Raw genomic sequence first — 15330 nt, forward strand, 5'->3', positions numbered from 1 at the left:
TTCCTTGCTGTGAAACTTTAAAGCTGTGTTTATCTATCTTGCGTTTTGAAGAAAATGTGTCTAGCTATCTCACATTTATTTACATCTGGAATATTGTGTCCAGTTCTGGCCCATCAGTTCCAGAAGGACAGGGAACTGCTGGAGAGAGTCCAGCACAGGGCAACAGAGATGCTGAAGGGAGTGGAGCATCTCCCGGGTGAGGAAAGGCTGAGGGAGCTGGGGCTCTGGAGCTGGACAAGAGGAGACTGAGGGGTGACTCATTCATGGTTATAAATATATAGAGGGTGAGTGTCAGGGGGATGTAGCCAGGCTCTTCTCGGTGACAACCAGTGACAGGACAAGGGGCAATGGGTTCAAACTGGAACACAAGAGATTCCACTTAAACTTGAGAAGAAACTTCTTCTCCGTGAGGGTGACAGAACACTGGACCAGGCTGCCCAGGGAGGTTGTGGAGCCTCCTTCTGTGCAGACATTCCAACCCGCCTGGACACCTTCCTGTGTAACCTCATCTGGGTGTTCCTGCTCCATGGGGGGATTGCACTGGATGAGCTTTCCAGGTCCCTTCCAATCCCTGAAATCCTGTGATTCTGTGATTTACTTTGCTCTCAGGATGCTTTTGAGTTGCTCCGTTTATGAAACAGAGACATACAACGTTAAGTGCTATAAAAGATGTTGCAAAAGCTGGAGTATTTACTAAAGGCTTAGAATCTCAACATGTCTGAAAGGTAATGGCAGTAGTGACAGAATCATATAATCATTTTGGTTGGACGAGTCACTTCAGATCATAGAGTCCAGTCATAACCTACATCTGGCACTGAACCATGTCCCTAAGAGCTTCGTCTCTACATCTTTTAAACCCCTCCAGGGATGGTGACTCCACCACTTCCCTAAGCAGCCTGTTCCACTGCTTCACAACCCTTTTCTTGAAGAAATGTTTCCTAATATCCCATCTGAGCCTTCCCTGGCACAACTTGAGGCCATTTCCTTTCATCTTGTTGCTTGCTGTGTGGGAGAAGAGAACAACACCCTCCATGCTACAGCCTCCTTTCAGGTGGTTGCAGAGATCAGAAGGTCTCCCCTCAGCCTCCTCCAGGCTGAACCCCCCAGATCCCTCAGCCTCTCCCTTCACACTTGTGCTCCAGCTCCCTCACCAGCCTCATCACCCTTCTCTGAACTCTCTCCAGCATCTCAAGGTCTTTCTTGTCATGAGCGGCCCAAAATGACCCCAAGATTTGAGGTGCGACCTCACCAGAACCACGTACAGGGGGATGGTCACTGCCTGAGTCCTGCTGGCCACACTATTGCTGACACGAGCCAGGGTGTTGATGTACTTGATGATCACTATCAATGTGGCTTCCTGATTGTAAAATTACAGGTTTCTTCACTTGGCTGCTAAAGAGCTTTGTTTGTGTCTCTGAAGATTCTCCTCACATGATGCAGTTGGACCAGCAGCAATAACTGGATGGTTATTATTACAGAAAACCATCCAGCGCCCTTCTAGAGGGAGCTGTGGGAGCGTGACCCCAGCAGCTTTTTGGTGTGGCTTTCCAGGTAGCTCCCTAAGGAGGAGAACTGCATTTTCAGTGCTCTCAACTCTATTTATGCTTGTGAATGTGGAGGGGAGGCAGTGCCTGTAGTTTTTCAGGGTGCTCCCCAGGTCTCCATGCACATCAAAGTGGAGCACTGCTGCAGTTCTGCATGGGGTCACACTGCTGGCAGTTTATTTAATTACTGACTTTATCTCGAAGAGCTCTGGTAATTTGCCAAGAGTTCATGGTACACGGCAGAGTGCCAACAGAGAGCTTTTCCAGTTCCCAAAGGGTTTAAAGCACCTTTGAGACCACAAGAAGCCTTCCAACAAACATGGTAAAGGTCTTGCATTTGTAACCTTGTTTCTATATTAGAACTGTGACAGGAAAAGTAAGAATTAAAAATACCATTAAAATACAACACTGCTGTGGGAGAATTGTGGATGTTGGGAAGGGTATTCCTGGCAGGTGAATCCCAGTGCCCTGGGCAGCTCCATTTCAACCAGTAAGGCTTTCGTTGATGAGAAAGATCTGTCCACATGCGGTAATTTTCAGGATCAATGCATAACCGTGGTGATTTCAACGACTCAGCATTAATGCTACTGAACACGGTTTAATATCTGCAGGCTGATCGCTGCCCTGCACAATGCCGAAGCTTTTCGTAACTGCGGTCGCTGCAGTTTTCCAAATTGGTGGCTCCTTGCCATCGCCAACAAGGCTGCTCCCTGTAAGGGGAGGGTAAATATTGCGTAACTGTATCAATGTACTGAAAGAATGCATCTGAACACTAAGCTCTGACAATAAAATACTTATCTTTTCCTAGTTGCTAAGCCTTTTCCTCTTCAGGCATGTTGTTTTTACAGTGATGTAATTGGACAGGGCTGAGGACAATAGGAGAACTGTGTCCGATCAACAGGAGGTTTTCCCTCCGGAAGAGCTTGTAGTGGAGGAGCACAAGCTGGAGCTGCAGAGGACAACACTGGTACAGTGCTGGGACAGCACGCTGGGTGGCTCCTGTGAAGTGCCATGTGCCACAGAACAGATGGGTTTCAAGGAGCATCTTGGAGGAAAAGAGGGAGAGAGCTTTGCATTCATTAAAACAGAGTCTGTTCTGGGCGTAACAAACAGCGCTGCCAGTTCTGGGGTTTTACACTTCCTTTAGTTCTTACCTCTCTCTGAATGCTTTGTAGAAGAAGAGTTTCTCAGAACACAGTTTCCTGTATTTATTACGTTTGTGTATTTATTATGTTTATTACTGCTCCAAAGCGATTTGCCAGTGTGTTTTCTGTAACTATTTATACACCAGCACCACCTGAGTACATGGATGACATTAACACGGCAATGCTCTAATTGTAGCACACTACAATTTTGACATTTTTTCCTTACATAACGCTTTCTCTTCCATAATTTGACCCTTTAAAGTAAAAAAATATTTCTTGTTTTTGCAGTGCTGTAGGAACAGTGACAGAACCATAGTATGCTATAAAATGCAGTTTTTGTAACTAGAAATTCATGTTGCAGAATTGTTCAATCTGTGGTTTGCCAACATTGCCCTTGATGCTTGTGGGAACCTGCGAAGAGCTAGTTCAGGAGTCAAGTTCATTTGTAAGGATAAATCTGATTAGGAATGCAGTAACAGTTTACTTTTAATAATGTCTTTGTCACACTGCAATGATGTTTTGATCATGAAGAAATCTTAGAAGTCTTATAAGTTTTAAAAATTGCATGAGAGCAAATTCACTACACGTTTTTCAATAATTTAATCTACAAATAATTTGGGGATCGTGAGTGTGATGGTTCCAAAATATAATGACTTCTAATGGACAAGTAGGAATTGGTTCCTGTGTGAGAGTGGGAGGCAATTGCCTATGCGTGATGGAAGCTGTATCACTTAGTATTATAACAAATGTAGTAATGCCATGTACATAAATATAATGAGAGAAGCTGTGAACTGATCATGAACCTCATTCACAAAAGCAGCTAAGGTAATTTTTTTATATTATAGTAAATTAAGGGCATGACATGTGAACTAGAGTTTTAAGTGACCCAGTTATTTAGTACATTGGCTTTTTCACATCATGTTCCGAGGTTGCTTAAATCAAGAAGGTGAGATATGGGTAGTTGATAAGACGACCATGAATTAAAATATCAGGAAAATAATATCAGGAAATTTTATTTCCTTGAAATTAAAAACTATGTGCAATGAATAACACAGGGACCGTTTATTATTTGAGGAATCCATATGCAGTTTATAAACTAGTCCATCACTAGTACCTTGAGACGTGTTATCATGTACCCATTCACAGTTTGAAAGACAGGCTTTAACATTTAACTTAAGTCACCTTTTTTGGTATCCAGCAAAGTTTCCATTCCTCATGTCTGTGAAGAAGTTACCATCTTCTACCCTTAGACTGATATTTATTTTGCAGTGAAGTGCAAACAATTCATTCAGGTACCTGAGGCTTGGCATTTGGATAAGATTTCAGCTGGCTATTTAATTTGTCATTCAGTGCAACCCACTCTGAGGTGTTGGCTTTAGACCTGTCCCTCTGGAGAAGAAAGGACAAAAGGACTATCCAAGTTTTAAACCAGATGAAGTCAGCTAGCCCATCAAAAGTGCAGTGTCTTGTGCCGATTAATGTAACACAGACAGGGATGCAAAATGATCCTGTTTACTGATTTTTAGTTGGTGTCTGCTATTAAAATGGATAAAGTGGTGTTTTGTGAAGTGAAAAATTGTGAGGCCAAGTTTGGAAGCTGAATGTTTAACCTGCTTTGCCTTCTCAAGCTGTTTAACACCTCTTCTGGTTCCTATGGGCATTCAAATCTGCACAGACTCCTTCAGATTTATTTTTTTGATTTGTCTCACTGCAGTACTGGTCATAATTTAGCTTCATGAGAACTTAGGAAAAATTAGACGAGAAATGTGGTTTTGTGTATGTTTTTCTAAATGTTCAGCAATTTCAAATTGTTTTCACAAATAAAAAAAGCAGTTGTCCTCTTCCCCTTCAGGCTTAAAAGCTGTGTAAATAGTTGATAACAGGCTGTTGTAGCAGCCCATGACTCAGATTCTCAAGTGCAGATTTTCCTGCCCTTTGCTCTGTCCCAGCATTGCTATAAAGCAAATTGTCAGCCTATTTAGACAAAACAAGTAACAGTCAAGGCCAGATTCCCTCTTTTCCACCTCTCACCTCATAATGCTGTAATGAGATTCTGGCCAAACAACTCAGCGCAGTGCAATATTCAACCTGCAGTGTACTCAGAAAAGGCTGATGTGAATTACTAAACACAGTCATTAGCCCCTGTTTGTATGAGGTGACTGGGAATTGTTCCCGCATCTTTCAGCTGGTTGTGCTGCTGCGCTGGGACACGTGGCGCAGCCGGGCTGGACTCAACGCGTGCAAGTGAGTTTACATTGCAGCTTCTGAATATACATCTTTAGTTTGCTGAAGAGGTTCTGTTGTTACTGGCCATAAGGGAAGAAACCTCCCGTGAAGTTCCTTAGAAGCATGGAACTTAACTCCAGAGCCAGCCCGCAGGAGCAGTGCGACAAAAGAGCCTTTTGTGGGTCCCTGTGCTTGTGCCTGATCTCTGTTCTTGCATCAGAAGAATTGCACCAATAAGTTTCCTGAGACCAGAAGAGGAGCGGGTGCAGGAGGAGAACGTGCCTTTATTTGGTGTCTTCTCTGCCTCTTTGTTTTCAGCCAGAATTTGAGATACACCCAACATTGTAACTGCTTTGAATGACCAAACCTTAAATGATAACATTATTACTTGCATTAGTACAATCATTTAATAGATGGGAGTGGCTTACAATATGGGCCTATAGATAGGAAGCATTGTAGATTACAAATCTCAGGTATAAGCAGCCTTTCCTTTCTAATAATCCCTAACATCTAGCCTATCACTTATAAAAGGTTTAGGTCATATTTTCAAGTGTGATTTGGTAAAGTAGGACCACTATAAATACAGTAATTTTGTGTAGGGTTGCCAGCTTTGAGATCTGACAAGATAAGGAGCCTCTTCATGGACTTTGGACATGCAATAATCTTGTTACTGGCTGTGTTATGTGTCATGTTACTGTACCTGGTCCTGATCTTGCATTATGGTGGTGTTTGTTATATGTTCTCAGTAGGAGAAAAGAGCTGCGACGATGAGGAACGAGTCATACAGACGCAAACAGAGATGCACAGGCACGGAGTTCTTGTTAGCAGCGAGAGCAGAGCCAGGCAGAGCTGAGCTTTTATTAACAGTTCTCAATTTATAGGTTTACAGATACAGACCTGGACCAAGAGGTTAGACAGGATGTTTTTTCAAAAAAATATTATCCCAAATACACCATACTCGTGACTGTTTTCAGTCATGTTCCCATGCATATCTTGTGACCAGCGTCCCAGCCCACTCATTCACACTCCCAGGCCCTTTATATTTTGACTAATTGCTGTGATCTAATTATCTTATAATTTCTTTGACTGTCTGGATGGTCATGTTAGTATTGATCTTCCTTTATCATCCACGTGGCTGGAACCACACGTCTTGTTTTCCCACATCTTGCTTTCCCACAAAGAGCCTGTTCTTTGGCTCGGACATGTGATCACCTTGTGACTTTTCATGTTCTTGTGACACTGGTTAGCTGACACAAGCACCCATCCATCGCCCTTCAACAAGTGTGAACACAGGTATTCTGCCTGCATGAGTGAAGTCTTCTAACGAGTCTAGCAGCTGTTACTTAAGAGCAGGCATTGTAGGAACTGGTTTGGGACCAGAATCCCACGTATAAAGACTTTTCTTTAGCACATGATCTGCAAAGCAAGAAGGCAGAATGGAGGGAGGTTGCTTGTTCACTGATGTTTCTCCCCTGCCAAGCACATGCCTTACAAAGTTCAGTCAATGGATGGCACTGCTGACTTTTCACAGCTGGGCTAGTCTGGGGAGCTGACTCATTGTTCAGTTTAAACCGAGTCTGAAAACTTGCTATTGCAAAGCGGTTGTGTCAATAGTAGTCATGCAACCAGCTGCCCTGGAACAAAGAGGGACTAGATGTTGTGGGCCATTGAGTTGTTCTATTAAAGAAATGTACCGGGGTCTCCAGCCAGTCCTCACCCATCACTCCCTAGTTCTTATTAGGAAGAGCCTTGCTGTGCCTCATCCTGTGTAGGTACAGAAAACACAGTGTGTGGGCTTTTTGTTTGGTTGGTTTTGGTTTTGGTTTAATTGAGAAGGCCTACAGCACATTTTACTGCTAGGAGCTCAAATTGCTTGTGCTCTGAGATAACCAGAATCCTGTAAGTTCTGTGCTGTGCTGAGCTAATGAGCTCTGCTGAGAAAAAGCTGTATGATCCCAGGCCCGATGCTGTGCTAGTGTGGTTACCTGGCTTCTAATAAAACCAAAATATGAGCGTATCTGCTGGCAATACTGACAGATATTGGACAAATTGCTGCATGTTTTTTTACTGCTGCAGAAGGTTCTTTAATTGTTCTTCAGATGTGCATCCAGTTGCTAAAATATGCTTTCAAGATCTGCTGTATAAAATCTGCTGCAGTAACAAGTCTGGAGGAAGGAAGGCTCAGAAGGAACCCTCAGCACGAGGGAAAGAGGGAGGAAGACCACTCCATTGTATTACTTCCTATTATTCATTATTTCTTATTAATAATTAGTAAGACATTCTTCATTATTTGTTATCTTATGGGGATAGTACATGAGAATTCACTTATTATGAATGGATTTAACAAGTTTATCTGTTTATCATAGTCTACTTCTCACTTGAGCTCACAAGGGCAAATTCTTAATGACACTGTTGTAAACCCAGAGTTTGTAAAATGGGAGAGAAAAACGAGGAAATATAGCAACATGAATTTAAAGGGGGAATCAGAAAGGAGGGCTGAGAAATTGAAAACAATGTACATTGCCTGCCCAAAGCATCACTAGGTTAAACAGTTGTGTTTTGTACTGACTCATGAAGCAAATAGACATCAGAGTTTATCAACCACTGGGAGCAGTCCATATGAACTCACCTTTTGGATGCAGCCTTTGGGGTTTGGAGTTGTTTCTGGGTAATGCTTGAGCACACAAACATTAGGCATGTGGTTGTAAGCAGTTTCCATGGGAATAGAATTAAAAGCTGTTTAAGAATGAAAGAAAAATGAACACATCTTTCGTAGATTTTTATGCCAAAATAATTGATGCTAAAAGCCAGAGTGAAGCAGTTCACACAGATTACCTAATTCTGCTTTTTTATAAGTACTTGTGACAAGTGAACACTGTGCAGACAGAAGGTATATGAACATTTATAATTCTGTTTAATTCACTTTATAAGCAGAGAAACTGTACCAATGAATGCTGCAGTCTTTCCTAAGCCAATATTTAATATTAGTATTTAATTCTCAGTGAATGGAAAGAGCTCGGACTTAGTTCAGATTATTTCCTTCTTTTCTGTTGCCAGAATAAAGTCAGGAATTCAATAGGAAAAGAAATATAAACTCTTCGGCCTTTTTTGAAATTGAGAAGATGGCGCAGGAGTAACAAACTGGGGCATTCAGCACTCACAAACACCCCAGAATAATAAACCAGCATGTAAACTGACAGTGAGCAAAAAGGGGGAAAACCAGCCTGTGTGGTCCTGGGTAACACTGCTTTTACAGTGGGTAACCACGGGGTGCAAGGATGCGAAAGAAGAGAATGGGAACTGGGGACAGAATTGATTTGAGAAGCAGAATCTCATTACAAGCTGCCAGGGAACAGTGGCTAACAGAAAATGTAAATTATTATTTCAACAAGGTGTGAAAAATGCCTCGTCAGTGTCATTTTGAAATGGGTCATTGTTGCTCCAGCACAATATCATAATCAGTGCTGGATGTGATAAAACTAATAGAAACCAGGAATATTAATTATGAACCAGGTCAGCTGTCGTTTACTGTTAGAGACAGTGTCACCCAGCTGCGATACCTTAACAGCCTCTCACACGTCATCGGCAGACACTGCTTTCTAGGAGCTGATGGACCCCAGATCAATAACTTACCTAATACATTTTCTGAGCCGCCTACAAGCAAATTTACACATGTGAGATGGGAAAGAAATAGTCCTGAGTTTATGATACCCCCTTCCCTTACAGCTCTTTCCCTTGGAATAGGATGTTCTCCCAGGGCACCTGAGGGTGCAGGTCCAGGACTGTCCCTGTGGAGATGCAGCTCTGGCTGTGTCCAGCTCCCAGGCACCCAGCCACCTCCTGCCCGCTCCTTTGAACCGCTCAGCACCATCATCGGGCTGGAAAATATGGAACAGATATGAAAATGTGACCCTTGAAGCACACGCTGACATTCGCCTCGGTACAGGTTACCAAACAGGGCAATTAGGGCCCGACCTTGTGGCAAACTCAGCATGTGCTGCAGGAGATGCTTAAAAAACCTTGGGACATTTCAGGTCTTTCTTTAGAGGAATGAGGAGATAATCAGTTTGCAGGATGTACTTCGGTGGACAATGCCAGTCAAATTGAAATTCTAAACTGAATATTCATGCTCGGCAGTAGATTTTTTCTTTTAGTGGTGTAAAATGCTAACTAGAAAAATGGTTTCCATCTAGATTAACAATAGGAGCTCTTGCATAAGCCACTAGAGGTTAAAAAAAGCTTAAAAATCATTACCTGAAATCTTCCAAATGTAACTGATGATAAAAATTGCAATGATTTCCTCCAGAACCTGCTTTATGTTTAACTTGTTATCAACTTCTGAATTGCATTTTTGAGGAAGCAACCATATGTGGTCACAAATTGGGACCTTTATTGGATGTTTTTATTTTTGTAGTTAGAAATTCTCCAAATGAAGGACGGAAACTTTGTTATTAGGGAAGATACTTAATGATAATGAAAAAAACCCTTGTCCAGCTAATTTCCTGCTGTAAACTACCAGGCGCCAACTTGGTATTTTCCTTCTGCAGTTGGATTATTTGGATATTAGTAACACACAAGAAGGTCCAACAGGGAAGATATTCAACTTTCTGGAAATTTGTTGAAGGTCATGGAACACTGCCAAATATTTTTCTGTTCTAAGCATGTAATTATACATTTAATAAATATTACAGAATTTGTGATGTTACCATCCGCATAGCTGCCTTGTTATGAAAGGACCTGAAGGATGCACATTGCCATGCTCAGAGGTTAAGAACCTTGGCAACTAGAAAATGAAACTAAATGAGTAGCCTGTAATGAATACTGGGTGGTGTTTTTATTTACATGTGAATATGGGAAAAACTCTGATTAACAGGTTTGTCGTCTTCTGATTTCAAAAGGATGCAGATTTCTTCTTCACTTTGTTTCCTAAAGGCTACTTTAAGACTACCGTGTGCTCTCAGGGAGAAGTTTCATTGCGCCTCAGAAGAATTTGGTGGCTTTTTGCATATTTCACAGAATCCCAAGATGTCAGGGGTTGGAAGGGACCTGGAAAGCTCATCCAGTGCAATCCCCCCATGGAGCAGGAACACCCAGATGAGGTTACACAGGAAGGTGTCCAGGCGGGTTGGAATGTCTGCACAGAAGGAGACTCCACAACCTCCCTGGGCAGCCTGGGCCAGGCTCTGCCACCCTCACTGGGAACAAGTTTCTTCTCATATTTAAGTGGAACCTCCTGTGTTCCAGTTTGCACCCATTGCCCCTTGTCCTACCATTGGTTGTCACTGAGAAGAGCCTCGCTCCATCCTCCTGACACTCCCCCTTTATGTATCTGTTTCTTAAAGCACATAAGATTAAAAATAATTATATGGGTGAGCACATACATTATAGCAGAATGTTCTGTAAAAAAAAAAAAAAAAAAGAAAAAATACTTTTCCTCTGTTATAAAATATTTTGAACTTAGTTGCTTCCTCATTCATATGAAATTTTATTCTTATTTAAAAAAAAAACAAAGTTTGCTTTACAATGCACACTCTGGGCTGTTTATAGTGCTGAGCTGCTTTCAACTTGCTGCTTTAATGTGGGGATATGGGACAGTTTCTTGCTGGCCAGTTGCTCCAGAGAATTAATTCAATATGCAGAGCCTGAACTTTAGTGAAAGACGAATTATCTGGTAATGGCTGAGCCTCAGAAGCCTGGCTGTACCTTCAGGCTTTTGGCTCAAGCCTCCATGGAAGGCAGCTGCCACTTTCACGCTGTTCTATCAGTTGAGGTCCTGGCTTAGTACACTCTTGTTACCAGCAGACCCAGAAGGCAAAGGAGAACAACAACATTATTTCCTTTAAAATTCACTTGGAGTTCAGTTCAAGCTTTAGGCAATACAGTTGCTAGTGACCTAGGGGTGATTAATCCATTATCAAATTGTTTAGCTGAAATCATTTAAATACAGTGAGTTGAAGACAAAAAAATATTTTCTAGAACAGAGAGAACTTCGCCTAGAAATGGGCCATGTATTTTGAGTTAATGGAACACTTCCAACCTTTAAAAAAATCTGGCTGTTTTGGGCTGCTCAGTGGAAACAAAGCAGAAGGAAATCTGATTTACCTTGCATTTAGATGGGCTTTCCAGCTTCTTTCTTAACAGTGCAAAGTGGCAGGTTGAGGCTGGTGTACCTGGCTGTTTGTTTGAACATATCTTTTGCTTGTTTTTTCCCTTGAAAAATTATAATTACAGAATGGAAATTTCTTGTACTTGTTTTCATGTTTAAGATGAGCAGCTGCTCACCTAACATGGTTTGACATCTACTGATTTAAAGTTTTATTTCTGTTTCATCACTTGTATCCCGATTAAAATGATGTGGACCATCTTCTGATGTTTGATGTTAGGGTTTCATTTCTATGAAACCTCTTGGGTTTTAACATTCAATAAACCAAGAAGCAGAGAGAGAGAGATAGTAACTGAGTGCTGAGGGCATTTAGCAAAATCTGTGGACCAGTGCAACAGCTTTAATTGGAAATAACTAGACTTTACGTGGCTTTGGACATTTATTTTCAATGATTTCTCACTAATAAAGTTTTTCTTTCATTCCCTTTTGGCTTTAGATACAAGTGTTTCATTTAATTGATTTGTCAGCTTTCCCATCCTGTCAGAAATAAGACAAACAGCCTCTCATTTGTAATGGAATAAGTAAGACGAAGAAATGGTTCATGTATTGATATTCTGTGCACCTAAAATATCTTGAGGGAGGAAACAAATTGAGTGTCTGATGCTGCAACTGTCTTCAAGCAAAGCTCATATTAAGTCCCAGGTTTTCTATGGAGAAGTCATAGTTTTACAATGTATTAATAAATAAATCATCTCTTCATCTTACGGAGCTGACAATAATGGATGAGAAGTTTCATGTCTTGCTGTATCTGAATGAGAATGTAGCCTGGAAAGTGGTCTTAAAACTACTTCTGCTTCCTATGTTTACATACTGAAGAAGGTAATTCTTATAATCTTAGTTATTCTTGTATTTATAAGGAAATACACTAATGAGAAACTTTATAAGCTTTTGGAAGAACCAGTGATTATTTTAACGAAATGCTTTTTTTCCAGGAGCTTGACATCTCTCTTTTATGTGTTCTAGATCTGAATCACTCTTGATCTGAAGTTAAATATCACTGATGAATTCTCCCATGTATCACTTGTAGATCATTTGTTTCTGTGTCTGTTGTGTTTGATTTTCATCTTGCACAGATGAAAAGTTGCACTAGCTCTCTAAGGGTGCTGCACCGGTACCAAGGTAACATAAACAGAAGATTCTTCTCACTTCACATCTTTGCTGTTTTTTAATTTAAGCAGCCAGAAAAGAACATGCAAGTGGGATATAACTGTCGAATGACGACTCCCTCCTCCTCCACATCCATTTTTTTGTACCCTTCTTCCGTTTGCCAAGCTGCCTGTATTTTTGTGCCCTGTGATGACAAAACTGACCTCAGCAGGTTGCCAGTTCTGAAAAAGCACTTAAAATCACTTGTGTGACTGACTAGAGAGGAACTTGTGCCAGCAGCTCCTTTATTTCAAGGATGTCTGCACAGAATGACAGCCTCTCAATGCTGAGGGACACTGGGGTTCGGTGCTCTGGACACAACATGGAAGAATCAGAAGAAGGGTCCTTCCCGTGATGAGAGAGCAGTCCATGGTCATGGAGGGAGAAAGCATGAAGGATGTTCACTAAACTTGAAGTGATGACTTTCTTTGAATCAAGGGGTGAAGTTACTTTAAGAGATGAAGAAGAAGGAATGAAGAAGTAATCTCTGGATTTTCCCACCCACCCTAACCCATCCAACAGGGCTTTTTAAAAAATTATTTAACTTTGCTTTTTAGAAAGTATCTATGATTTTAAAAAGAAAATAAAGACAAACAACCTGTGACAAAACAACAAACAAAACTTCTCGACTAACCCCCTCTACTAAAGCACTTTCTTGCTGTTACGCCTTTCTAGGGCTGAGCTTAACTTCAGGGAGATCTGTGTCAGGCTGGGATTTTGGAGGGCTGAATTACAGAAGCATTTGGATGGGAATTTGCTCAGGAGGGTGCACCCAAGGGACCAGAAACCACCTCTGAGCCCAGAGGTGATTAAAGTGGGTGAAGGGAAAGAAAACAGCTGCTAAATGACTCAGTGCTGCAGTCAGGATACACACAGGACATTGGGCATCATGTCATTTCAGTCATCCGAATAACTCGGCGGTCCTCTAATGATATGATGTATTAACACTAAATTGCATAGCTAATTGTCAGCAAGACTAAATTCCTCAGTGTTAAGGTCTGCAAGACACAGTAGTCTTTTATGTTATTTTTCCCTCAATCAATCTGGAAGGTGGCCGGATAATCAATTTAAGATAATAATGGGGTAATTGTTCGCTGCCCAGTCTCGGATGTTAGAAAGAAAAAGCCCAGCTGTCCTGTGCAGCCAGACGTACTTGTCACTCTCTTCTGTGCCACCAGGGGAAGAAGCTCACCAGTGTGACAGAGCACAGCACACTGCAAAACAAGACTGTTCCTGACCAAGAAACCCTCTGTTTTAATGTGAATCCAGACGTGCCTATATATCTTTTTCTTTTTAAGAAAAAAGAACTAACCAACAAAAATGCCAAATATAACATGTTGTTTCCTAAGGGAGGAAGGTGACTTTCGCATCCAAAGCAAGCACCGTTTCACAGCCACCTCCCAAAGTAACATCGCTTAGTACCAACACTTAATAGCCTTTCCCATCTAGAATTCTGAAAGTACTTTTTAAAGATGGGTAAAATCTTTAACCCTCTTTTATAGATGGAGAAGCAAATAAAGGCTAAGCAGCTTTTTTGAGATACCCTGTAGATTTGTGGTAAAGACAGTGAATCATCCAATTTCGAGTTACAGCTAATGAGACCAGAAATGCCAGCACAGAAAAAATGACAAAATAAATCATAATCCTGCATGGATTTACAGTGAGTGAAAACATGTATCATGAGCACTTTCTCAAAATTTGTTCCTTAATTAGGTGACAGTACACTGTCCCTTAATTAGGTGGCAGTACACTATTTGCATTTGCCATTTGAATTGGGGGCAGAGCTTGTACCCACGGAAAGAATGTCCTTTGAAAACTTTACCACATTGTGTGATAGGCCAGATGGGGGCTGGAGGCTTACCGAAATGAAGGGGTAATGAAGGGCTTGGCTTTGTTCTTGAGATGGGGTGTTGAGCAGGGCAGCCCTGCAGAATATCCAGTCCGAAAGCGATTCTGCATGTCCAAGTGTGGGATTCTGGATGCTGAACTGAAGACACATCAATGTTGGCAGGAGCAGATGGACATGAGGTTTCTCTGGTTATATTAACCCTCCAGCTGCTGCTGCGGGATCATTCTAGGATTTGCACCAGGCTCTTCTGAGCTGAAAGGACATGAAGGTACCTGAATGCTGGCTAATCCAGCCACCCTAGCCCAGGGCCAAGGCTTATGGGCTAAAACACCGCATGAAGCTGGTGAAGTAACGGATGATCCATAAGAAGTTCTTTTTTTGAAGTATAATCCTGCCTTCTGATATAGGTAGGCTTAAAATTTGAAAGCCCGGCTCTGGGAAGCTGGACATAAACCCTACTCGCAGACTTTGTGAATGTGTCCTCTTTGCCGAAGGTGTGAAACCCTTTAGCATCTATCAGCACTCCTTCTGAATGCTGCCTTCTGTGCAAATCCCAATAACTGAGAACATGATAGTTAGAGCATGATAGTTTTAGGTTGTATCAAGATGAACTCTGTACTTTCAATCTATTATAATGTTTGATCTGTCTGACCCCAAATCAAAGCTATTTTCTGAAGCATTACCATGGTGATGCACAACACAGCGTAATATCATTGCCAGTGCTTTTAGAGCTTTATTGAAATGCTTTTGAGCTAGAGAAAAAGATGTATAGGAAATAATATTACCTCATCTTGGAGATTGACTTAAAATGGGATGCTATATAAAATATTTAATAGAATCTGTAAAATTATATCAAGACACATTACCAGAAAATTAAAAATACCTAAGTATATAGAGCCGCGAACATAGATATTAGTGTGTGAGTACAACCAAGCCTCTCTTTCCAAAGCAATGAAGGAAGAAATGTTTGCTAGCAAATTGAGTAATTGTTTCAGAAAATTGGCAGCCATCTCATTTCTGGGTAAGCCTTCAATATTACCTATTCCTAAGAAACTTCTTTGGATTCACAGAGTGCTTACTATTGTGAAGCTAATAAATATGTTTTTGATGAATACATTTTTCCATTTGAATTGTGAGATGAGTAACATTTAGTCATACACAGACAAGGTAATTTCAATTCTAGGCTTAGTCCAGCAAAATTGCTTGATTCGGAAGCCGATATGTGCATTGGCTTAATTATTTTTGAGGCTCTTTTTT

This window comes from Columba livia, chromosome 16 (genome assembly GCF_036013475.1).
Source record: "Columba livia isolate bColLiv1 breed racing homer chromosome 16, bColLiv1.pat.W.v2, whole genome shotgun sequence".
Lineage (NCBI taxonomy): Eukaryota > Metazoa > Chordata > Aves > Columbiformes > Columbidae > Columba > Columba livia.